The following is a 27,015-nucleotide window of genomic DNA, read 5'->3' on the forward strand; positions in this document are numbered from 1 at the left end:
CCACGATTGAAAAGGAGGCCCTAGCAGCTAAGTGGGCGATAGAGACCCTGCGCTATTACCTGCTAGGGGGAACCTTCACACTAGTAACGGACCATGCGCCATTACGATGGCTGCAGACAATGAAGGAGACCAACCCTAGGATTATGAGGTGGTATTTGGCCTTACAACCATATAAGTTTGAGGTCTGCCACAGACCGGGGAAAGCCCATAACAACGCAGATTTTTTTTCTAGGTCCATAGGGACTAACGAGCTGGCGGGAAGGGCTGGAGTGCTGGAAAAGGGGGTGAGCAATGGGGCATTGCCGCCCCACACTAACATTGACGGGGTGGCCCTCTGGGGAGTGCGCCAGCCAACACTCCGACATTGTGGGGCGTGCTCTGAGGCAGCGAGGGCAGACCTGGCGGTGGTGGGGCCAGGAGGAGAAACCAGACCCCCAGTGAGGGCATAGGAGAGGCCGGGCGGAGGCCGGCCAAAGAAGGGAAGCTTGGCCCGAAGGGGAAGGTTTGTGACAGGGCACCTGCCCTGCACTGGCCCTTTAATACTCGGACTCCGGCCCGGAGCCGGGGCTAGCAGAGAGGAGGCCAGCGGGAGTTAGTTAGGGCTAGAGAGAACCCAGCTGGCAAAGACCCAGGACTGCACGAATGGCTGGTAGAAGCCAGCTGAACCTATTAGGGCGTGGGAGAGCCCAGCTGGCAAGGATCCAGGACTGCATGAATGGCTGAGAGAAGCCAGCTGAACCCATTAGGGCGAGTATGAGCACAGCTGGCTCGTATATATAAAGAAGCCCAGGTTGCTCAAGGAGGGGGAGAGAGGCCAGTGAGGGGCTGGCTGTGGAGGAAGCAGGAGCTCCCAGGAGGGAGACCTGCTGGGGCTAGCCAGCTAGAGCTGGGAGAAGGCCAGCTAAGGCTACCCTGATGAGGGGCTGGAGGAAAGGCCCGGGCGTGGAGACAGGTGGCAGCCTGGCTTAGGTAAGCGGTGCCACGGAGATAAGCCCAGATGCCTATGATGAGCAACCCATACAGACTGTATTCTGCCCTGAGATGGGCTATATGAAGACAGTCAGGGGGCACTGAGGCGCACGGGGGTGCGGACCCCCTGACGGGGAAAGTCAATCTAGTCACATTCAGGGTAATTTTTCTTTAGTTTGTGGTTTGGTTTGAACTGCTCTATGTGAATTTACGCCTCCTCTCCCCATTTCCCATTAGCACTGTGCCCAGAGACTTTTCTAACACAAAACACTTCTAAGGTGATGATTTCACTCTGCTGCCCTGGAAGGTCTGTCTGTGCAGGCCTCAGGCTGACAGGTCGGCTACTAGGGACTGCAGCTTGTTTTCCTCTTTTCAAGCTCTTTTGGGACAAAAGAGCTTGGGGTGCCCCTGGGCCTGGGTTCAAGTGCTCACCCCTGAGTTTTAGGGATAAAAATCACTCGGTGGCAGCGATTCCCCAAAACCTTGTCTGTGATTCTGGGGGTAGGGTTTTGTAAGCAACGCCTGCAAAGGCAAATGCTTTTTTTCTTTTCTTTTTGAGCTTTGCAGTCCCCCATCTTCGGCACTAGGAGTGCGAGAGTGGGGACCAGCCCCGACAAGGGGTCTGATCACAGAGCTCGACAATCTGTGTCATCTACTCACCCGTGGCGAGTACATTATGTCCCGGAAGAGCCAGGCGCATGCGCAGAACGCTGGACAGCGTGGCTGGCGAGCGGGACTCGCTGTGGCTCGGCGAGCCCTGCGGATAAGATATGGTATATGGTGCAGAAGGGGAGGGATTAGAGAATGATGGGGTAGGGATAGGCAGGGTGGAGAGGGGAGGGGTGCTGAGCTGCCTTCCTGGTGCTCCAGAGAGGGGCCAGGACCTGTGCACTCTCGCACCCTCCCCTGTGCTCGGGGGGGGGGGGGGAGGTGGCAGAAGGCAGGAGCTGCATGGCCTCCCTCATCCCCAGTGCTCCTGGGAGGTGGGAACTGTGAGCCCTCTTCCCTCCTTGCACCGCCAGCCCCCTCACACACACCCTCGGCTGAGACCCCGTACCACCAGCCCCTCACTTACCCCTTCCACCAAGACCCCGCACTCCCAGCCTGCTCCTGCCCCCTCCCCTCTGGCCAGACACCTACCCCCACAGAGAGGGGGGTCAGTGAGCGTTGTGAGCAGGAGGCACAGCCCCCTAGTATCTATCAAGAATGTTATGCTCAATTATCAAATGTTACAGAAAAATGGACCCAACTTAGCCCCCAAACCCTCATGCACTGGGAGGAGTTTGAGACGAGGGTTGGTCATTCAGCAGTTCAAAGAGGTAACGTTAACCAACAAATCACGTAGTCTGGCAATAACAGTTCACAAATGATTTCTTAGCAAATGAAGGGAACTGAGGAGGAGTCGTCACCAGGAAAGATCATTCTGATGGCCTGGGTTTATATTTATGGGGTTTTATTTAACATATTTTTACCCCGCTTCTCTATTTAAAATATTTGAGGTGGCTTACAAAATGTAAAACACAACATAAATATATTCATAAAATTAAAATAGAAGACCCCAGAGGGACATAAGACCAGTTAAGACATCACGAGGAGGAGGAACAAACACACAGACAGACTCAAACATCCAGAAAAGCACGAGTAAAAAGGGTGGCTTTACCTTGATGCTGAAACAATGCTCATGTTGGCGCCATGCGAACATCCCGAGGAAGAGAATTCCACAGCCTGGGAGCAAGCTGAGAAGGCCCTGCTCCACGTAGCTGGTAATCTTATCTCTGTAAATGGAGGAACATGAAACAGAGCCTTCCCAGCTGATCTCATTCCCCAGGCAGGTTCATATGGGAGACGATAGTCCTTCAGATGTCCTGGACCCAACCTGTTTAGGGCTTTGTAGGTCATAACCCAGAGCTTAAATAGTGCCTAGAAACATACTGGAAGGCAGTGCAGCTGCTGGAGCACTGCTTTAACGTGCTCTGTATAACGAGTGTTAGTTAAAACTCGAGCAGCCGCATTCTCGACCAGCTGAAGTTTCCAAAGGCTCTTCAGAGGCAGCCCCACAAAGCGCATTGCAATAATCCAGCTGGGATGTAACAAGAGCATGGATCCCTGTGGCCAACTCATGCTTGCTCAGGAAGGGTCCCACAGGCAGGGTTGCAGACGAAGCTGCCCAGAAGTACTTCTGGCCGCTGAACAGGTTCACCTTTCAAGCACGGGGAAGAGAATATTTGTATACAGACTGGCTACCCTATATTGGTATAGAAGGGTACAGCTTGCTCAGGAAGGGTAGGCAGGGAAAAAAGGGAGGAGGTGTTGCCTTAAATATTAAAAATGTACACACTGGGACTGAGGTGGAGATGGACATAAGAAACAGATGTATTGAGAGTCTCTGGGTTATGTTAAAAGGGGTAAAAAGCAAGGGTGATGTCATGCTAGGGGATACTACAGACCACCTACCAGGCAGAAGAGGTGGATGAGACTTTTCTTAAACAATCAACAAAATCATCAAAAGTGCAAGATTTGGTGGTGATGGGGGACTTCAACTATCCAGACATATGTTGAGAAACTAACAGCGGGGCACAGACTATCCAATAAGTTCTTGGACTGCATTGGAGACAATTTTTTATTTCAGAAGGTTGAGAAAGTTACTAGTGGGGAAGCTGTTCTTGATTTCTGGTTAAAAGTTTGAAAGTGCAAGGCAGGTTGGGTGAAAGTGATCATGAAATCAGAGTTCATGATTCTAAAGAATGATAGAAGCGAGAATAGCAAAATAGAGACAATGGATTTCAGAAAGACAGATTTCAGAAAACACAGAGAGCTGGTAGGTGAGGTCCCATTGGAAGCAAGACTAAGAGGATAAACAACTGAAGAGAGTTGGCAGTGTCTCAAAGGGACATTGCTAAGGCTCCAAAAGAAAACTATTCTGCTGTGTAGAAAAGACAGAAAGAATGGCAGGAAACTACCTTGGATCAACCAGGAGATCTTACACGATCTAAAAATAAAAAAGCAGTCATATAAAAAGTGGAAACTAGGTCAAATTACAAAGGATGAATATAAACAAACAACAATTATGCAGGGGCAAGATTAAAAAGACAAAGGCACAAAATGAGTCTAGCTAGAGACATAAAGGGTAACAAGAAGAAATCCTACAAATATATTAGAAGCAAGAGGAAGACCAAGGACAAGATAGGCTCACTGCTCAATGAGGAGGGAGAAACAATCACAGGAACCTTGGCAATGTCAGAGGTGTTTAATGACTTTTTTGTTTCAGCTTTCACCAAGAAGTTCGATGAAGGAGTGCCTAACATAGTGAATGCTAGTGGAAATGGGGAAGGTTTAGAAGTTAAAATAAAATAAAACAAGTTAAAAATTACTTAGAAAAGCTACATGTCTGCAAGTCACTGAGAGAGGACATGAGAGCAGTTTTCAGGTATCTAAAAGACTGTTACAAGGAGGAGGGAGAAAACATGTTCATCTTGGCCTCTGAGGATAGAACAAGAAGCAATGGGCTTAAACTGCAGCAAGGGAGGTTTAGGTTGGACATTAGGAAAAAGTTCCTACCTGTCAGGGTGGTCAAACACTGGAATAAATTGCCCAGGGAGGTTGTGGAATCTCCAGCACTGGAGATATTTAAAAGAAGGTTGGATAGACACCTGTCAGGGATGATACAGTGCTTGGTCCTGCCGTGAGCGCAGGGCACTGCACTTAATGAAGACTAAACAAAGCTTTCATTGAAATGAATGTGAAAGCGATTGCAATTCATGAGGAAAGGGATGAAGTGTGAAGGCTTCATGACCTTTAACAAGCATTTTACAGCTGTTTGAAGAATTTAATTGAAATATAGCAACAATAAATTGTCTCCCCATAATTTCCCCACAAATATCCTTGCTTTTGCTATCTAATTTTGAGGTGGTAGGCCTTCTGCAGTTAAGAATGTAATTGGTCTATAATCCTTCCCAATCAACCAGAATCCAAGACAACCACCATTTCTCCTCATTCCATTGCCATGAAGCTGAAGGTGTCACCCCAATGAAGGATTCAAGTGTGTATCTATTTCTTACAATATATCATAGAATCATAGAATAATAGGACTGGAAGGGACCTCGAGAGGTCATTGAGTCCAGCCCCCCGCCCTCAAGGCAGGATCAAGCTCCGTCTACACCATCCCTGACAGATGTCTATCTAACCTGTTCTTAAATATCTCCAGAGAGGGAGATTCCACCACCTCCCTTGGCAATTTATTCCAATATTTGACCACCCTGACAGTTAGGAATGTTTTCCTAATGTCCAATCTAAACCTCCCCTGCTGCACTTTAAGCCCATTACTCCGTGTCCTGTCCTCAGAAACCAAGAGGAACAAATTTTCGCCTTCCTCCTTTTGACACCCTTTTAGATATTTGAAAACCGCTATCATGTCCCCCCTTAATCTTCTTTTTTCCAAACTAAACAAGCCCAGTTCATGAAGCCTGGCTTCATAGGTCATGTTCTCTAAACCTTTAATCATTCTTGTCGCTCTTCTCTGTACCCTTTCCAATTTCTCCACATCTTTCTTGAAATGTGGTGCCCAGAACTGGACACAGTACTCCAGCTGAGGCCTAACTAGTGCAGAGTAGAGCGGCAGAATGACTTCACGAGTTTTGCTTACAACACACCTGTTGATACAACCTAGAATCATATTTGCTTTTTTTGCAACAGCATCACACTGTTGACTCATATTCAACTTGTGGTCCACTATGACCCCTAGATCCCTTTCCGCCATGCTCCTTCCTAGACAGTCGCTTCCCATCTTGTATGTATGGAACTGATTGTTCCTTCCTAAGTGGAGCACTTAGCATTTCTCTTTATTAAACCTCATCCTGTTTACCTCTGACCATTTCTCTAACTTGCTAAGGTCATTTTGAATTATGTCCCTATCCTCCAAAGAAGTTGCAACCCCACCCAGTTTGGTATCATCTGCAAACTTAATAAGCGTACTCTCTATCCCAATATCTACATCATTGATGAAGATATTGAACAGTACGGGTCCCAAAACAGACCCTTGAGGAACTCCACTTGTTATCCCTTTCCAGCAGGATTTAGAACCGTTAACAACAACTCTCTGACTACGGTTATCCAGCCAATTATGCACTCATCTTATCGTGGCCCTATCTAAGTTATATTTGCCTAGTTTATCAATAAGAATATCATGCGAGACCGTATCAAATGCCTTACAATAGTCTAGGTATATGACATCCACCGCTTCTCCCTTATCCACAAGGCTCGTTATCTTATCAAAGAAAGCTATCAGATTAGTTTGGCATGACTTGTTCTTCACAAACCCATGCTGGCTGTTCCCTATCACTTTATTACCTTCCAAGTGTTTGCATATGATTTCCTTAATTACCTGCTCCATTATCTTCCCTGGGACAGACGTTAAACTGATCAGTCTGTAGTTTCCTGGGTTGTTCTTATTCCCCTTTTTATAGATGGGCACAATATTTGCCCTTTTCCAGTCTTCTGGAATCTCCCCTGTCTGCCATGATTTTTCAAAGATCATAGCTAAAGGCTCAGATACCTCCTCTATCAGCTCCTTGAGTATCCTGGGATGCATTTCATCAGGACCTGGTGACTTGCTGACATCTGACTTTCCTAAGTGATTTTTAACTTGTTCTTTGTGTATCCTATCTTCTAAACTTACCCTCTCTCTGCTTGTATTCACTACGTTAGGCACACCTCCAGACTTCTCGGTGAAGACCGAAACAAAGAAGTCATTGAGCATCTCCGCCATTTCCATGTTCCCTGTTACTGCTTCTCCCTCCTCACTAAGCAGTGGGCCTACCCTGTCCTTGGTCTTCCTCTTGCTTTTAATGTATTTATAAAAGGTCTTCTTGTTTCCCTTTATGCCTGTAGCTAGTTTGATCTCATTTTGTGCCTTTGCCTTTCTAATCTTGCCCCTGCATTCCCGTGTTGCTTGCCTATATTCATCCTTTGTTATTTGTCCTAGTTTCCATTTTTTATATGACTCCTTTAAATATACACAGTTATTCAGGCTAATCCCTCATGGAAAGTTTCCCACGTGGAATGTTTTTTAACCCAGGAAGGTTCTTGACAAAGAAGTTAACAATTCAGCATCCTTGGAGGCTTTCCATTTGAGATTCATGCTGCCTGTCTTTCAAAACTAGGCAACCCAAAGGCACTTCCTATTTCCAGGGGCTGTGGCGCACACCTTTTCGGTATTTACACAGTCAGCGACATCTGCCTAACAAGCCCCTGTGTACACGTGGACCTGAGAAGCGCTCACCATTATCGAGACTTGAGACACATGGTGATTGTTATAAAAAATAAATAAAAAAAGCAGCTCTGGTGTCTGAGCTCTGCAGCAAATGGAAAGCTTTCCCAGCCTGGCGGGTGTGCATGTGGTCACAGAGTGCGGAGCTGGATTTTGTCCTAGCCTGCATCTTCCCCTTTTCTGTATTTGCATATGGCTTATCTCTCATCGTAAGCTAGAATTTTAACTCCTTTGGGACAGGGACTGATTTCTTATTATATGTCTGCAGAGCATCACAATGAAACAACTACTACAATGAGGCCCTAGTCCAGGGGTGGGTTAAAGGACCTCCACAGGCCAGATCCGGCCCACCAAGTGGGTTGATGCAGCCCATGGAGGTCCTGCTGCTCCCCTGCTCCCAGGCCAATCAAGGCCTAGGGATGGGGGAAGCACACAACACTTCTAGTCAACCAGCGTTCCCTCTAAGCTGCGCACCTGCATGGCCGTGCACTAAAAATTTTAGGTCCACCCACATCATTTTAAGAGCCACACAGCAGCACTCGCTGCTCACCATCCTGCTGGAATGGAAGGTGAGTTGTGGGGGGCAGCTGCCTTTTTGCTCAGCTTGTAGCAGGGGTGCATGAGGTGACGCTGTTCCAATGAGGCTGCCCCAGCTGGAACAGGCCTTATGTAGCCGTCGCTTTACTCCAGCTGGAGCCAGGGCCACCTGCGGGACTGGGACCATGGTACTAAAAATAGCACCACAGCCCTGGCTCCAGTTCCCACAAACTGCTTTCCACATCAAAGGTAGAAAGTTAGGGAAGGGGCACGGTTGTGGACAGGCGTGGCTTGAGGCCGGCTGCGGCAGCTGGTGCCCCAGGCAGGCTGTGCAATCCGTGCCCCCGCCTACACGGCATCAATGGCCGTGACGTCATCACAGGGTGCCCCAGCGCCCCGTGACGTCATCACCAGGCGTCCGGACCAGCGGCGCTCTAGGCAACTGCTTAGTTCACCTAGGCTCACGGGCCACCCCTGGTTGTAGACAATTGCTATAAATATCATCTCAAATGATGCACCCTTCTGTACAACAGTCATCTCCTTATATTTATAACTGGTGCTAAGACCTACAATTATTCATGCTTAAATTTAAAAAATAATGGGTCTGAAATTTTAAATCTCAGCTATTTTAGTTTCTTTAGCAAATCATATTATTAATTTAGTAGTAGTAGTAGTATTTAGTAAAAAAACTTGTCTTTTGATGATTTCGCTTGAATGGGATTGCCCTCAGGTTTTCCAAAACTAAGGCCAAATATATGAAGTTTCAGTCCAAAACGAAAAATATTTGAGAAAGTACTGAACAACTGAAAAAAAGGGTTTTAAACTTAAATATCCTTCTCGTTATTAGGCATGGTTTTATTAGTAGCACTTTTTTATTCACTGAGCATTCAGGCTTAGATATTATAATGGGCTTAGATATTATAGTGTGAAACCCTACAATAGATATATACAGATCAATAAATATCCTAATTATGACCAGAATACTGCTTCCTGAGCAGCCTCTGCCCACGGCGAGCCTCAGCCTGCCACTGACAGAGGCTGCTTCGTAGCAGCCTCCCCTACCCCGGCCCCTGCTGCTTCAGACAGAGGCAACGGGAGTGGGGGCAGGCAGCATTGTGGAGATGGTACGGGGAGAACCTGCTTTTAAGTCAGCTCCCCCCAGCACCAGCTATTTCCCCCAGAGGCAGCAAGAGGGTGGGGGAGAGGAAGCAAGTAGTCGATACTCTACTCGACGGCCCATTAAGCTTTTGCTTGTCAGGTAGTCGACTGTTCCCTCACATCCCTAGTTCAGGGCTTCTCATAGGCCAGATTTACTTTTCTGGGGTTCTGGAGTTAGTGGATTTTATGGACCCCCATAGGCTCTGAGTGGGGAGAAAAAAGGGGTTCAGTGTGCAGGATAGGGATGGGGTTCAGGATCTGGGTGTGAGGTGGGTGCAGAAGGGGGAGAGGTTGTGAGGTAGGGTGCACAGACAGGCTGGGGATAGGGTCTCTGGCCAGGAGGGAGGGTAGAGGAGGGGATTTGGGGCAGGGAGTCTGGCCAGGAGGGGGAGTGCAGGAGCAAGGGAGGGTGTCAGAGCAAGCTGGGAGTGCGGGGGGAGGGGAGTGAGAGGGATTTGGGTGCAGGGTCTGGGCATGAGGGGGGACACTTACCTAGCCTGGCACCTGCTGCTGCAGGGAAAGCCTCCAGGCAGCGTGCTCTCATTCCCCCAGCGGGGCGGGGGAGGGGAGAGGGAGCTCAGTCCCCCTCTCATGCAGTTGTGGGGCTGCAACACCAGGTCAGGCTTCCCGCTGGCAAGGCGTGGGGGGGGGGGAAACCTCTGACCTTCCCCACCAGACCAGGCTCTGCTGCTTCCCCAGTGGGTGGGGAGAGGCGCAGGGGAGAGAAAGCAGCAGCAAGCCCGAGCATGCCCCGGGGCGGGGGCAGAAGAACCTGAGCGCTCCCCGTGGGGCAGGGGGGTAGAATCCCAGCCAAGCTCCGCATGGTCCCTGCCAGGGCAAAGGTGGCAGTGAAAAACACCAAGGTCTGGGCGTGGCCACTCGGTGCCTCAGACCTGGCCACTCCTCCTCCTCTCCCCATCCCGGCAGCAGCGGCCACTGCAACAAGCCGCCACCTGCACATGTGGAGGAGGCGGCGGCTGCACAGCCGCACCAGAGTCCCCGTGGGACAGGGGACGTCCTGCGGGATGAGGAGGGGGCTGCGCGGTGGTTGGTGGAGAGCCCAGAGCCACTCACTACCAGAAGCCCTCCCCAGCTGGCAAAGCACCAAGGGGAGCTGCCTACGCGCTCTGTGGGGGGGCGGGGAGAACACTATATGTCTACTATAGTTTTACATATTTGTATTCAATGGAAGTCTGTTGAGGAAGGGCAAACAAACAAATCCAGTATATACTGTAGCGCAAACTGCAGCGTCATATGCTAGCTCAATCAATGTAACCTGATATTCCAGAATGATCCTTCCAAGTACAGTTTCTCTTACTGGTACTGGACTTTAATTAAATTGCTAATGGCTGGCATCCTTGGAAATAGAATTAGGGTAACAACGCTACTGTTACAGTTGAGATTGCTTTTTTTACACCATTCTACATATTAGACTGTATTTGTACTGAAGTAAATTTGAATAATACGCAAGATAGACACACATCTCCTCTGGTGTACTAATATTCTTAGATGTTATAAATAAACTAACAGTACAAATATGGTGTCCTCACCTGCTCACAATTTTTCCTCTCAACAGCTAACACAGAGCCAGATGAATTGCAGATCTAGCCTAGCTCATTCGTTTATCATGCTAAGGCACATCAGTCCTGAATCAAACAATGTGAAATCAAACCAATCTCCAATGCATTCCAAGAACTTATTGGATAGTCTGTGCCCTGCTGTGTTATTTTCCCTACATATATCTGGATAGTTGAAGTCCCCCATCACCACCAAATCTTGGGCTTTGGATGATTTTGTTAATTGTTTAAAAAAAGCTTCATCCACTTCTTCCACCCGGATAGGTGGCCTGTAGTAGACTCCTAGCATGACATCCCCCTTGTTTTTAATCCCTTTTAGCCTAACCCAGAGACTCTCAACACCTCTGTCTCCTATGTCCATCTCCACCTCACTCCAAGTGTGTCCATTTTTAATAAATAAAGCAACACCTCCTCCCTTTTTTCCCTGTCTGTCCTTCCTGAGCAAGCTGTACCCTTCTATAGAAACATTCCAATCATGTGTATTATCCCACCAAGTTTCTGTGATGCCAACAATGTCATAATTGTACTTATTTATTAGCACTTCCAGTACTTCCTGCTTATTTCCCATACTTCTCGCATTTGTACATAGGCATCTAAGATCCTGATTTGATCTTGCCTCCCAGTTTTGCCCTGACCCTCCTTTCTCTCTGCCATTGTAGCCCACGCTCCCTCCCATTTCTGACTCATCTCCCAGGTCTCCATGTTCTCCACTTACCTGTGGGCTTTGCTCACCTGTCCCCGTCGAACCTAGTTTAAAGCCCTCCTCACTAGGTTAGCCATTCTGTGTCCAAATAGGGTCTTCCCCCTCCTCGAAAGGTGGACGCCATCCCTGCTTAGCAGTCCTTCCTGGAATAGCATCCCATGGTCGAGGAAATCGAGGCTCAGGTGATCTTCAGTGGGATTCTGCCTGTTCCTAGAGAAGGGAAACAAAGGTGTGATAGGATTATGGTGCTCAATAGGTGGCTCAGGCAGTGGTGCTATAAGGAGGGCTTTGGGTTGTATGGCCACTGGGAGACATTCACGAACAGAGGACTGTTCTCTAGAGATGGACTTCACCTAAGTAGGGAAGGAAACACACTTCTAGGATGGAGGCTGCCACAACTGATTAAGAGAGCTTTAAACTAGGAATTTGGGGGAGACGGTTGGGAGATGTTCAGGTAATCTCTACGCTGGATGTTAGCATTGAGAGGGAGGAAAACAAAGTAAGAAAGGATATAGCCGGGGGTTGGAGATTGTACATAAGGAGGAAGGGCAGAGTGGATACTAGTCTAATAGGTCATATTGGAGGTACAATGTCCATGCCAAATGGAGTAAAGGGTGTGAGTGAGGTGAAACAACAAACATTAAGATGTTTGTACACCAATGCGAGGAGCCTAGGTAACAAAATGGATGAACTAGAGCTATTGGTCCAGGAAGTGAAACCAGATATTATAGGAATAACAGAAACATGGTGAAATACTAGGCATGACTGGAGTACAGGTATTGAAGGGTATGTGCTGTGTAGTGAAGACAGAAATAAAGGTAAAGGTGATGGACTAGCATTGTATATCAATGATGAGGTAGATTGCAAAGAATTAAAAAGTGAAGGAATGGAGAAGACAGAGTCTGTCTGGGCAAAAATCACATTGGGGAAGAAAACGATTAGATCCTCCCCTGGGATAGTGCTTGGGGTGTGCTATAGACCACAAGGGTCTAATTTGGATATGGATAGAGACCTCTTTAATGTTTTTAAAGAAGTAAATACTCATGGAAACTGCGTAATCATGGGAGACTTCAACTTTCCAGATACAGACTGGAGAACAAATACTGGTAATAATAATAGGGCTCAGATTTTCCTAGATTCCTTCATCAAGTAGTTGTTGAACCAACAAGGGGGGAAGCCATTTTAGATTTGGTTTTGGTGAGTAGCGAAGACCTCATAGAAGAAATAGTTGTAGGGGACAACCTTGGCTCGAGCGATCATGAGCTAATTCAGTTCAAACTAAATGGAAGGATAAACAAAAATAAATCTGAGACTAGGGTTTTTGATTTCAAAAGGGCTAACTTTAATAAATTAAGGAAATTAGTTGACTGGACTAAAGAAATTATGGATCTTGAGGTGGAAGAGGCCTGGAATTATTTTAAGTTCAAGTTGCAGAAGCTGTCAGAAGCCTGTATCCCAAGAAAGAGGAAAAAATGTATAGGTAGGTGTGTTAGACCAAGTTGGATGAGCAAGAATGTCAGGGAGGTGATTAAGAAAAAGCAGAAAGCATATAAGGAGTGGAAAATGGGAGGGATCAGTAAAGAAAGCTACCTTATTGAGGTTAGAGCATGTAGGGACACAGTGAGAAAGGCTAAAAGTCAGGTAGATTTGGACCTTGCAAAGGGAATTAAAACCAATAGTAAAAGGTTTTATAGCCATACAAACAGGAAAAAAACAAAAGAAGAAGTAGGACCGCTAATTACTAAGGATGGAGTGGAGGTTAAGGATAATCTAGGAATGGCCCAATATCTAAACAAATACTTTGCTTCAGTCTTTAATGAGGCTAATGAAGAGCTTAGGGATAATGGTAACATAACAAAAGGGACTAAGGATATGGACGTAGATATTACCATATCTGAGGTAAAAGCCAAACTTGAACAGCTTAATGGGAGTAAATCAGGGGGCCCAGATAATCTTCATCCAAGAATATTAAAGGAACTGGCACATGAAATTGCAAGTCCATTAGCAAAAAATTTTAATAAATCTCTAAACTCAGGGGTTGTACCATTTGACTGGAGAATTGCTAATATAGTTCCTATTTTTAAGAAAGGGAAAAAAAGCAACCCGGGTAACTATAGGCCTGTTAGTTTGACATCTGTAGTATGTAAGATCTTGGAAAAAATTTTGAAGGAGAAAGTAGTTAGAGACATTGAGGCTAATGGCAATTGGGACAAATTACAACATGGTTTTACAAAAGGTAGACCGTGCCAAACCAACCTGATCTCCTTCTTTGAGAAGGACATGAACAAGCAATCAAAAAAAAAAAAAAAAAAAAAAAAAAGGAGAGATACTAAATGCAGAAGACAAAATTCTGACGAAGGAGCTAACAAAAATGTAATGAAATGTGGGTGAAATAACAAATACCATGAGCCTGGGAAAATAGTATCATTGTGGCATTGCAAAAAATGGCTGATCTTACACAGTGCATGAACTGGAGAAACACTGAGCTACTCTCAATCCTGGTTAACGTCTTGCTGAATGATAAAGGCGGCATATGCATCAATTCAAGAGGAACAGACAGATTATATTGCAGACTAATATTCACTGTCACCAAATCTTTGAAAAAGATACTACTTGGCAAAAATCCATTTTAGTCCAGAAAGCATTCTAGAGTGTTCGCAAAGACACTGTGAGTCATTGCTAGGAGCTATGGAATACCAGACAAACGGATCAGCATAATGAGGACTTTATATGATGGAAGTACATGTGCAGTAAGACAGAAGGCAGGCCTGAGTGGATGGTTTGATACTGTGTCTGGACTTTTTCAAGGGTGTGTATTATCACCCATCTTCTTTGCACAAGCAATAGCTGGGTGATGAAATGGGCGACAAAAGTCTTCATGAACAGGGTGAAATGGTTTAGTGGAGACCCCCAGTTCCACGACCCTGTCTTTGACAATGGCGTTGTTTTTGTAAGTATGATATGGAATGGAATGATTGCCCATTCCTCATCGGTAGAAGAGAAAGCAAATAGAGATAACCCCCCCTAAGATTATGAAGGCAAAGAGCTGGATAACAGATGCAGAGCTATGTAAAAGAAATCAAGCACACAGCAGTTTGCCATTTGAGTGAGATGCCATTTGAGGGTGGCCATGACATAGCTATTCATATGAGATCTGGAAAAGCAGCGCACATAAGATCCAAGCAGGTGAAGATGAAGGTCAACTGATTCCAGGCAATTATACTTACCAAGCTACTGTAGAGAGCAGTGACTTGGTCAGCAATACCAAATTGGAGACTGCCCATTACTGATGGCTGAGGAGACTACTACACATTTCGTGGCGACACAAAAACAAACAAAATCCAAGAACAACAACAAATGCAAGATGAAGGGAGCTGACAGAGCAAGACATGTTAAAAATACCAGATGAAGGCCAGATGGTTGGTACATGTACACCTGGGGGGAGGGGGAAGCAAGGAATACAGAAGATAGGGACAGAAAATATAAAAAGCACTGGCATCACCTCAGAAGACACAGCATGGGAAGCAACCAATCGTAGTCAGTGGAGGAACTGGAGTGCCTGATAGATCAGTGGCACATGACACACTAAGGTCTAGAGCAGGGGTGGGGGCTCTAAGGTCCAGGGGTGCCCCCGGGTTGTCTGGATCCAACCCCCAAGGCTCAGGGAGTCCATGCTGGTGCCCCCCGCTACCCCACCACAGGACTGGAACACACAAAATCTACTAGGCTGGGCCCTCCTAAGGTCTGGTATGTGAGAGGGATGTGGGGAGGGTCTTTCTCCTCAGCTGGGGGCCACATCAATGGGGGGGGGGGTTAAAAATATTTTTGCTTCTCACTTATGTCGGCCCCCGACTGATTTTTCTGGGTCAGCAGCCCCCGACCCAAAAAGGGTTCCTACCCCGCTCTAGGGATTAGAGTTACTTGCTGTAGTATTAAAAGTTTCTGAACAGCTGAGACTCTCCATTAAATGTTAAACTAACACGAGAAAGAAGCTAAAGGAAATGCACACACATCATGACTAAAACCTGGGTATGTGTGGGAGTTTTGTATCTATTATCTTTCTAACATACCTTTCACCTAGGGATTGTAGATATTCGGTGCTTTCTAACAGAACTGTCCCATGGATATGTGGAAAAAATGATGTTTGAAGCTGAATGACAGATCTGGCAAAGGTACTGTTAATGCCTCTTACGGCTCTAGATGGTGCTATGTAGTCATTAAGTCAGAATCTGAAAGAAAAGGAGGACAATATCCCTGCAGCATTTTGAACCCCCCCTCCCCCACTATTTGCATCAGGCTGCATTAATAGCCTTCTCTTATAAAAGGGTAAATTGTCTATTTCTTGTTTTCACCATGGTCCACTGGATATAAGGCACATAGAAACAAAATGAGAAGCCTTTGAATCCATAGTTTACATGAGTCCAAACCAACATTGTCAGCTATACTGAGACCAGTCCCAGAATTCAGTCCTATACTCGTCTTTTATTATTTCTGAGTGTATCCGTTTTTCAGTTATTTTATATCCAACTCCAGCAGATTTTAGATTAGCATTTGGTGCTGGTCTTTTCCAAACTCTTTGCTCCAAGATTTTATTCATTCTTAATCCTTATTCAGTTAATTTTTAGAGCAGTTAGAGAACTTCTATAGCATTTTCATTTTATGTCCAGTTGAATACAAATCGCTCCATCATTGTTTAAGATGAGAGTTTACATTTTATGGCATCATATTTTCTCCATATAGACTCTCCAGTATCAGCCTATGGCTGATAAAGTACTGTTGCTCAGCTATTTAGAAGTACATTGCTCATTCACAGAGAAAGCAATCACTGTGGAGAGAATGCTCACCAAGAAACATGCACAGATACAAAGCAACAGTGAACAAATCCAATACTTCTCCCTCCCCATAAGCGCCAAATAACCTCACATCTACTGAGCTGTATAATTCAATCAAGAGTTTCTCATTCATTTTGTTAGGGAAATCCACTTCCCACCCACATTGATTCTGTGTGTTTCTTCTTCTACTGACCTAAACGGAACGGTCTGGGAGACTGAATTCCTTTTTCTTGTGGTTTCGCTCTTTGAATAATCAGCCCTGTGGTATCCCTCAAATATGGAAAACAAAACAACCACAGTTACCACATAATTCAGTTTAGAGAGCCCTTTTGACATGGTAGTAAGGAGGAAAAGAATGATAAGAACCACTAGATTCACTTTTGCCCAAAAAACCTGACATCACAGCAAACTATTACAGGCTTAACATTTGCTTCCACCCTGTCCAGTTATTTGGGTAAAGCTCTTTTGCAATTGTCTTGTTTCTTCTGAAGAGGAAACCCTGAATTGACTTTTCTCCATAGTGAAGATGCATTTCGAGAATAAAACTAGCAGAAAACGCAAAACAAATGCTAAGAATATGGAACATATTGTGAAAGCTTCAACAGCCTCTCGCTGAAGTGTAGAATTTTGCATTTTTGACTTGTTTGTTTCAATATCAAGAACTTAATGATGGGGGGGAGATTTAAAAATGATAGCACCATTCGCAGAACTCATATAAGTGCTCCAGAAGATCACAGATCTAGACACAATAATGCACTGTATTAGACCGCTCCCCCCCGTGAATACACATGATGAAATACATAGCCATTGTGCATTCCAGCCAGATAGGCACTGCTTGTCTGTCTATTCTCTGTAACAAGGCACAGATTGAGGATTTAGCACCACAAAAAAGCTAATACTAATGGAAAGCAGACAATTTTGTCTTATCTTTTACCCCATCTGTTGAGAATGGCTTGTTTCCCTCACATTTATAAGCTGCAAGATCCTGTATGGAAGTGGTAACAGCCCAGACAATGTAAGGGGAGGGACATACAAAAAACCTCAAAAGCAATTTTGAACTAAGCAACGTTTTTTGTCACTGAGACCCTGATTATTCCAAGATGCATATGCAGAGGTGAGGGATTTTTTGGTATTGATGTTTCTTAATGTGTGGGGTTTATTTTCTAGCCTATTAAACATAATCAGCTAACCTATGCTCTTACAAAATTGCAACTGTCTTACAGTTTTGTTGAGTTTCACTTCAGTACCTCTCTCAATGCTCTGTAATGTTTCAAACTAATGGATGAGATTTTTTTATGCGTGAGTAATATTACCATAGTTACCAACACAATAGTTACATCAGGTAACAATTTGTTGCTGAAGATGGCAAAGAGAGGTAATCAAAGAACTGACCTCGGGATATATAGGCATAGGCAAATGGCTCATTTGGACACATTCCTCTCACAATTAAGTAATGTTTATGACTTGACTCAATCAGGACTAACACCCACATTCCTCTGGGAAGTAACACCCACCCCCCAAAAGTCAAAGAGCTTTGCCTAATGAACAAACCTCTTCAGTCAAGATGCAAACTTCCAACAAGGAAATAGTTAAGCTCTGAAAATGAGACCATGTTATGACCTTTTGTAAAGTCTTCATTAGGTAGTTAAAATAGCAAAAAACCCTAACTGTCTGAATAATTCTTCTCTACATACGGGATTTATCGGTAATTTTGGTTTCAAACTTATGCATCCATTTGTGTCTTTTGCTGAGGCTTTCTTTTTTTCATAATTGATAAAATGCCCTTACAATCAAACATTTTTATTTCACAGCCCAGAAACAAATCAACTGTCATTTCAACAATGACTCTGAAATCTTTATCCATATTTGAAGTGTCCTTTCACTTAAATCTATTTCCACATCAACAGTAAGCTCAAATAATTATTCAGATAAGCCCAGTCATTATGGCAAGTGAAGTGTAAAAATATAATTAGGAGAGCCAATAAACAATTTGAAGAACAGCTAATCAAATACTCAAAGTAACAGGGAAAAAAAAGCAAATTGAAAGCCAGAAACCTGCTAAACAACCCGTGAGGCCATTGGATGGTCGAGATGCGAAAGAGCACTCAAGGACAAGGGACTAATGGAGAAACTAAATGAATTATTTGCGTTGGTGTTCCTGGCTGAGGAGGTGAGAGAGATTCCCAAATCTGAGCCATTCTTTTAATCGGATTTGTCTTCACAAGTGTCCCAGATTCAGGTGTCTTTAGAGGAGGTTTTGGAACAAATTGATAAATTAAACAGTACCATATCACCGGGACCAAACAGCATTCATTCAAGAGTTCTGAAGGAACTGAAATGCGAAACAGAACAACTATTAATTGTTACTTGTGACCTGTCCTTTAACTCAGCTTCTGTACCAGATGACTGGATGAGAGCTAATATGATGCCAATTTTAAAAAAGGTTCCAGAGGCAAGCCCAGCAATTACAAGCCAGTGAGATGGATCCAGTGGCTAGTGTGTGTTTAGATTTCTAGAAAGCCTTTGACAAGCTCTCCACCACCCAAAGCTCTTAAAGTAAGCTCTCATGGGATCAGAGGGGAAATCCCCTTATGTATCAATAACTGGTTACAAGCTAGAAAACAAAGGGTAGGAATCCATGGTCAGTGTTCAGAATGGAGAGAGGTAGATAGTGGCATCCTCCAAGAGTCTGCACTGCAAATAGTGCTGCTCTACAGTCATAAGTTATCTGGAAAAGGGGTCAACAGGGAGGTGGCAAAATGTGCAGATGATACAAAACTACCCAAGACGGTTAAGTCCAAAGCAGACTGCAAGAAGTTGCAAAGTGATCTCACAAAACGGGATGACTGCACAACAAAATAGCAGATGGAATTTAATGTTGGTAAGTGCAAAGTAATGCCCACTGGAAAACACAATCCCAGCTATCCATTTCGAACGATGGGGTCTAAATTAGCTGTTACTGGTCGAGAGAGAGATCCTGGCGTTATTGTGCACGATCTCTGAAAACATCCACTCAGTGTACCGCAGCAGTCACAAAAGCTAACAGAATGTGTGTAATCATGAGGAAGGGGATAAATAATACAACAGAAAATATCATATTGCCTCTATATAAGTCCATGGTACTCCCACATCTTGAATATTGATTACAGATGTAATCACACCATCTCAAACAAGACATATTGGAACTGGAAAAGCCAACAAAAGGGCAAAAATAATAGGGGCATAGAATGGCTTCCGTATGAGGAGAGATGAATAAAACTGGGACTTTTCATCACGGTAAAGAGATGAATAAGAAGGGAAGGGCGATCATACAGGTCTATAAAATCAGGACTGATGTGGAGAAAGTAAATAAGAAAGTGTTATTTACTCCTCATAACCCAAGAACTAGAAATCGTTGTGGCTACATGATTTCTAAACTAAATCATATCTAACATCCCTGTAACAAAGTACCAACTCTAGTGGGTGTTTAAACCAAGATTACCTACTGTAAAACCAATATTAGTGTACAGCTCTTTTACAAAATCATTATATTTAGGAGAATAATGCCCCACAGCAGGGAAAAGAGGTGTTATCTAACCAGGAATTTCAACTGTGTGAGTCCTAAACTTCATCATGTGCTTCAACATGGATACTTTTATACCTTCTAAAACCTCACTTCTACCATAATCCCATTATGAGGTAAATTATAATTACTGCTTTGGGTGAGCCATAGAATGCCATGCCTCTACTTCATATAAAATGTGTCAGTCTCCTAAGTTAATGACTCGAGTTAACTTGGCCCTAGAGCAAATAAAATATGTAAGACCTTACTAGACCACTGGTCTGTTAATGCATTATTTGGTCTAGGGCTTGCCTGTTGAATATCTACTTGTATTGTCCAGGCTCCACAACCCTTTTCATGTGCCTGCCTCTCTTTCTTCCCTTTGTCCCTGATTTCCAGTTTCTTTCCTTCCTCTCCTGTATTCTCTATGAAGCATGGTATTTTTCAACTACTACTTTGGGACACAAGTATGCATGTGTAGCCGTAAATTGGCTCTCCACTGTGTGAATGCAGCCTCTGCCTGTGTCTCCCCTGGTGACTAGGTGGTTTTGCCAGAGGGCTAAGTAAAAAACTCCACCCTTTCTAGCATAAACCAAGTCCAAAACCTTCATCTAATCTTTCTTTGGGTCACAGCCAACCCTCAAGGGTTTAATCACTTCTGGCCCCTTCCTGAGGTGTAATAGCAGTAGTCATTGCTTGGCATTGTGGTGTAAATGGAAACTTTGATCCCCATTTTAAAAAAATGAGATACCATAATAGAGGCCCAACTTAAATGTACACCCCAAATTAAAAAACACAGTAAGAAAACCAAAAAAGTGCCACCGGGCTTAACAACCAAATAAAAGAAGCAGAGAGAGATTAAAAGGCATTGTTTCAATAGTGGAAGTCACATTCCAGTGAAGAAAATAGAAAGGAGCATAAATTCTGTCAAATTAAGTGTAAAAATTTAAGAAAAGCCAAAAACTCAAAAAGGAATAGCAAAACATTTTTTAAGTACATCAGAAGCAGGAAGCCTGCTAAACACCCAGTGGGGCCCTTGGATGATCAAGATGCTAAAGGGGCCCTCAAAGATGATAGTCATAGAATCATAGAATACTAGAACTGGAAGGGACCTCAAGAGGTCATCGAGTCCAGTCCTTTGCCTTCATAGCAGAACCCAGTTCTGTCTAGACCATCCCTAATAGACATTTATCTAACCTGCTCTTAAATATCTCCAGAGACGTAGATTCCACAACCTCCCCGGGCAATTTATTCCAGTGTTTGACCACCCTGACAGTTAGCAACTTTTTCCTAATGTCCAGCCTAAACCTCCCTTGCTGCAGTTTAAGCCCATTGCTTCTTGTTCTATCCTCAGAGGCCAAGATGAACATTTATTCTCCCTCCTTCTTGTGACACCCTTTTAGATACCTGAAAACTGCTCTCATGTCCCCTCTCAGTCTTCTCCTTTCCAAACAAAACAAGCCCAATTCCTTCAGCCTTCCTTCATAGGTCATGTTCTCTAGACCTTTATTCATTCTTGTTGCTCTTCTCTGGATCTTCCCCAATTTCTCCACATCTTCCTTGAAATGCGGTGCCCAGAACTGGACACAATAGTCCAAGTCCTGATCAGCACAGAGTAGAACAGAAGAATGACTTCTCGTGTCTTGCTCACAACACACCTGTTAATGTATCCTAGAATCATGTTTGCTTTTTTTGCAACAGAGTCACACTGCTGACTCATATTTAATTTGTGGTCCACTATAACCCCTAGATCCTTTTCTGCCGTACTCCTTCCTAGACAGTCGCTTCCCATTCTGAATGGTTGCGTCTAGATTGGCATGATTTTCCAGAAATGCTTTTAACGGAAAAGTTTTCCGTTAAAAGCATTTTCAGAACAGAGTGTCTAGATTGGCACAGGATACTAAACTCCGAGAGGCTCTGGGAGACAGACCCATAGTCTCCTATAGACAACCACCTAACCTCAAGATGATTCTTACCAACAACCACAGGACATACCACACTAATACCAACCCTGGTACCTTCCCTTGCAACAAACCCCGTTGCCACATATTCACTCTGCTGATACCATTATTGGACCCAACCCAATGAGTTATAAGATCAAGAACACATATTCCTGCGCATCCAGAAATATAATCTATGCTATCGTGTGCCCAAAGTGTCCGTCTGCTATGTACATTGGACAAACATCTCAGACACTTCGCCAAAGGATCAATGCCCACAAAACAGATATTAGACAGGATCACAAAGAAAAAACAGTTTCTTGCCATTTCAACCAGAAAGGACACTGTCTCAACGACTTGATTACCTGCATCCTGCTTCAAAGACCTTTTAAGACTTCACTTCAAAGAGAATCCTCTGAACTGTCATTCATGCTTAAATTCGACACTGGTAGGGTAACCCGGGCCCACCCACACCTCCGGGTCCCGGCCCAGGGCCCTAAGAGGGGGGGCTGATTACTCTCTCACCCTTAACCTCCCCTTGGTCAACGGGGACGCCACCTGAAACACGCTGACCCGAGGGCCCTAAACCCCGCTCTGGGCCACTTCCTACCCACCTAGCTCATCCCCCAGTTGGCTCCTGTCGGCTCGTGCCTCAGCACCCTAACCCATCAGCACGACTGCCGCGGGAGGTGCACTCTCCTTACCGTCCCTCCCCGGAGACTTCCTGCTCCGCATCACCTTGCCTGATCTCCCCCCTTCCTGGGTTGTGGCAGCTGTTCTTAAAGACGGTGCCACAGTGCCACATTGGCCGCCTGACGCCTGCGCAAGTGTGCCATGCGTCACCATGCCCCTGGCGCAGAGCAGGTACTGCCTGGTTGCGACTCCCCTGCCCGATTCTGCCTGTGCGCCCATCCCACTGCTGCGGCGCCATCCCTATCCTCTCCTGGCTGGCACCAGCCATGAGAGTAGGGAGCCTGGCGGCTTCCTCACAGTGAACCCTCGGCCTGGAGGCGTCTCTATAATCCGCTGGCGGTGCCGGCGCCGCTCCTTCCTTCCCCGGGGCAGTGCTTGCCGTGGGAGCGTGGAGCCCGGCACCTCCCCCTCCAGGTTCACCTGTATGCTCTCTTTCGTCCCCTCCTTGTCTCCTGCCACCCGCGACAGAGAGTCCGCCTTTTGATGGGTTTTACCCGGCCGGTGACTCATGTCGAAGCAATATGGCTGCAACAATAGGTATCAACACGTGATCCTCGGGTTTGTGTCCTTCAGGATTGCAGCCATCGGAGGGGTGTGGGATCTGTTACTAGTTGGAACTGGGCTACTAAAAGATAGTAGCGCAATATATCAATGGCCCATTTCGTGGCCATTCTATTCTCTATTGTTGGATAGTTCCGCTTTCGAGTGAACAGTTTGCAGCTTACATACAGAATCGGATGTTCCTCCCCATCAACCTCTTGAGAACACTGCGCCCAATCCTACATCCAAAGCATCTGTCTGCAACATGAACGGCTTTTCGAAGTTGGGCTGTATCAGTATCGGTGCTTGGGTTAGTCGTACCTTCAGCGCTGGGAAGGCCCTCTCACTATTTTCTGTCCACAATACCCTTTTTGGTTGGTTGTTCTTCGTGAGTTCTGTTAAGGGGGCCATTATCGTTGCGAAGTTGGGCACGAAGCGCCTATAAATAACCGGCCAGTACCAGAAACCGGCGCACTTGCTTCTTAGTGTTTGGACAGGGACACTCCTGTATAGCCTTTATCTTACTCACTAGGGGTTTCAGCCTCCCCCGCCCTCATGGTGTATCCTAAGTAGGAGACTTCCCTGTGCCCGAGGTGGCAATTGCTCGGGTTTGCGGTGAGGCCCGCCTCCTTTAAGGCTGTCAGTACCACCTCTAAGGGTACGTCTAGACTACAGGCTTTTGTCGACAGAAGTTTTGTTGACAGATACTGTCGACAAAGTTTCTGTCGACAAAGAGTCTCTAGACTACATTCAGTTCTGTCGACAAAGCAAGCTGCTTTGTCGACATGGCAGTGTAGATGTAATAACGCCTTCTGTCGACAGAACATTGTCAACAAAGGGCATTATTCCTCGTAAAATGAGGTTTACCAGCGTCGACAGAACTCAGCGGTAGTGTAGACACAGGTTTAGTTTTGTCGACAAAAGTGGACTTTTGTCAACAAAACCCTGTAGTCTAGACACACCCTAAGTGTTGGATGTGCGCAGGCCAGGTAACGCTATAGATGATTATATCATCAATGTACGCCGCGGTTGTTCAGTATCTTATTCATTAACCTCTGAAATGTGGCCGCAGCCCCATGCAGGCCAAAGGGCAGCATCACAAACTGATATAGCCCAAAGCGTGTCAAGAAGGCAGTCTTTTCTCAAAAGGAAGGGATCAAAGGGATTTGTTAATAACCCTTTGTAAGGTCCAGGGTTGAAATGTACTGGGCCTAGCCTAAATGTTCCAGGAGCTCATCTACTCTCGGCATCGGGTAAGCATCAAAATGTGATATCGAATTCACCTTCCTAAAGTCAATGCAAAAGCGGACAGCTCCACTGGGCTTGGGCACGAGCACTATGGGGCTACGCCACCCACTGTGAGACTCCTCTATCACCTTCCATTGTAACATAGTGCTTAGCTCTTCCTGCATGGTGCCCCACAATTTCTGCAACAGTGCGCATATCGCATCACGGACTTTCTTACCAGGCTCCATCTCGATGTGATGACTCAGGAGGGTCGTCCGCCCTGGGTGTATCGACAAAACCTGGGTAAATCGCTGCATCAGCCGTTGTATCTTCTCCCGTTGTTGCGACGTAAGCTCCTCACCAACCTGCTCAGCGCCTTCTCCTTTCTGGTCGGCACTCCAGGGTCCCAATTCCGATTCGGGGCTCAATTAGCAAGGCTTCTCAAGGCTTCCATTTTTTTAACAGATTAACATGATACATTTGAGAATCTTTACGTTTCCCCGACAACTGGCCCTCATAATCTACATCCCCTATGCATCGCTGTATTTTGAAGGGCCCTTGCCACTTCGCCATTAACTTAGAGTCTCGGGTCGGCAGCAACAAGACCCAGTCCCCAGGTTCAAAGGTTCGTCGCCTGGCAGTCTGGTTGTAATGCCTGGCCTGCCGTTCCTGTGCCTGTAGTACATTATCCTGGGCAAGGTCCCCCAGGGTACACAATTTCTCCCAGAGTTGCAAGATATATTGGACTGACCCTCGTACTCCACTCTCCTGCTCTTCCCAGCCCTCCTTCACTAAGTCAAGTATGCCCCGTGGCTGCCATCCGTATAATAGTCGAACGGGGAGAACCCCGTGGAGGAGTGCGGGACCTCCTGGATCGAGAACAACAGAGCCTGTAGTACTTTGTCCTAGTCCCAAGGGTCCTGCTCTACGAACTGGTGTAGCATCGTCTTTAAGGTTTTATTAACTCTCTCACCTAATCCATCCATCTGCGGATGGTAAACTGACATTCTCAAAGTCTTAATCTTTAAGAGTCGGTACAATTCGACCATCAATTGGGATGTCACGTTGGGCCCTTGATCCGTTAGAATGGCCTGGGGTAGCCCTACTCGTGTGAAGATTTTTACTAGCTCAGAAGCTAACACTGGTGTGGGTGGTGTTCTTTAATGGCACCACCTCTGGGTACCTTGTCGCATCGTCTATTAAGACAAGGATATACTGGTGTCCGGCCTGGGAGCGCTCCAAGGGCCCTACCAAATCAAGGGCCACTCTTTCAAATGGTACACCTACCACCAACAGGGGCACCAGTGGGGCCCGCGGTACCTTCCCCGGGGCAGTTCTTTGGCACTCTGGGCAGAAGTCACAGAAGTCTCGCACCTCTCTAAAAATCCCTGGCCAATAGAACCATTGTGTCACCTGTTGTAGCATCTTTTCGCAACCCAAGTGTCCAGCCCATGGGTTCGCATAGGCCAGTTCTACAATGAGTCGCCGGTATCTTGCCGGCACAAGTAACTGTCATATTTCCCCCTGCCCTTCTGTACCCCTCACTACTCAGTACAACTAGTCGCTACATACCATGAAGCGGGGCCCTCTGCTCGGCACCTCATCTGTGGGGTCAGGCCCCGTGGCTTCCCCAGCTTGCTCCCAAGCCTTCTGGAGCATGAGGTCCTCTTTCTGCTCTTGAAGAAAATCCCCCTCATCCAGCCCCGTGTCTGGGGTTAGTCCTGAGCCGTCCCCACTGCTTGTTTCTGTCATTGGAGGGGGTGGTATGATGGCGGGTGACTAAGGCCTCCTTATGTATTGGGCTGCTCGATGCTCCAGTGCACGGATTGGAATATGGGTTCCATAAATGGCTCCATCGCAGTTCGGGAACCCCAGGGCAGCCCATCCGGCCACAATCGGGTCCACGTCTTCCAGGTGGATGACCCTGAGCAGCAAGATGGAACTGACGGCCCTCACACCCTGCAGAAGGAGACAAATACACACACAAAACAGAGAATGAGAAACGGAGTGCCTGAGCCCCTGGGAGGTGCCCGTCCCCCTCCCATCTCCTTCCCCACTCAAGCCCCAGGAGCCATCTCCTATGAGGCCACCCCCCCAGCAGTGGGGCTGGGTGAGGGTAGGACTGCAGAACCCCCCAGGGATGGGGCTTCTCCCCACCCCCACTCCACCCCCAACACCTCCCAACCCTGCTTTCCCGAGGGCCCCCCTTTTCCAGGACTCCCCCCACTGTGCAGGGCCTGAAGCCCCAGAGTGCCTTACCTCCATGAGGAGGGCCCCGACGGTGGGCTTCCCCATGCCCAACTGGTTGCCCATCGACCGGTAACTGTCGGGGCTGGCGAGCTTCCAGATGGTGATCGCAGTCCGCTTCTCCAGGGGGATAGCAGGCCGCAGGTGGGTGTCACGTCTCTGGAGGGTGGAGGCAAGCCAGGCACACAGCTCCAAAAAGGTGACCTTCCGCATGTGGAAGTTTTGGAGTCACTGCTGGTCATCTGCTCCATGACCAGCTGGTCCCACCAGTCGGAACTGGTGTTGAGCCTTCAAAAATGCTTCTCTACTGTGGGGTGTGGTTGCCAGAGTGGAGCTCTCACACCCAGGGAGAGGGTCCCCAGAATGAGCTCGGGGTCGGACTCTGTCAGGACCAGGAAGGCAGCCAGCACAACAGAAACTGCAGCATGGCCGTGTGGGGCCATCGCATGCCCAGGGGCAGCTCTGGCTCCATGGCACCAAGGGTATGTCTAGACTACATGCCTCTGCCGACAGTGGCATGTAAAATAGGCTACCCGACATAGTCAGTGAAGGGGGGACTTATATATCCCCGGCTTCGTTAAAATAAAAATGGCCGCCGCGCTGTGCTGGCTCAGCTGATCGTCGGCACAGCACGGCAGTCAAGACGCAAATCGGTCGACAGGGGAAGCCTTTGTCGACCGCTCTCTTATGCCTCGTGAAACCAGGTTTACACGAGTGGTCGACAAACGCTTCCCTGTTGACCAATCCGCGTCTTGACTGCCGCACTGTGCCAACGATCAGCTGAGC

General features: G+C 46.4%; 1 long non-coding RNA gene across 1 annotated transcript; it reads right to left on the reverse strand.

Moving 5' to 3' along the window:
• Positions 1-311: 311 nt before the first annotated feature.
• On the reverse strand, positions 312-26,790 carry LOC112545096 (uncharacterized). Its single transcript, XR_012897844.1, has 6 exons — positions 26,242-26,790; positions 25,555-25,941; positions 24,221-24,429; positions 11,239-11,419; positions 2,630-2,744; positions 312-1,726 (listed from the first exon to the last, which is right to left on the reverse strand). It is a non-coding gene; the product is annotated as an uncharacterized LOC112545096 (long non-coding RNA).
• Positions 26,791-27,015: the final 225 nt, after the last annotated feature.

The sequence above is a fragment of the Pelodiscus sinensis genome, chromosome 27, assembly GCF_049634645.1.
Source record: "Pelodiscus sinensis isolate JC-2024 chromosome 27, ASM4963464v1, whole genome shotgun sequence".
Taxonomy (NCBI): domain Eukaryota; kingdom Metazoa; phylum Chordata; order Testudines; family Trionychidae; genus Pelodiscus; species Pelodiscus sinensis.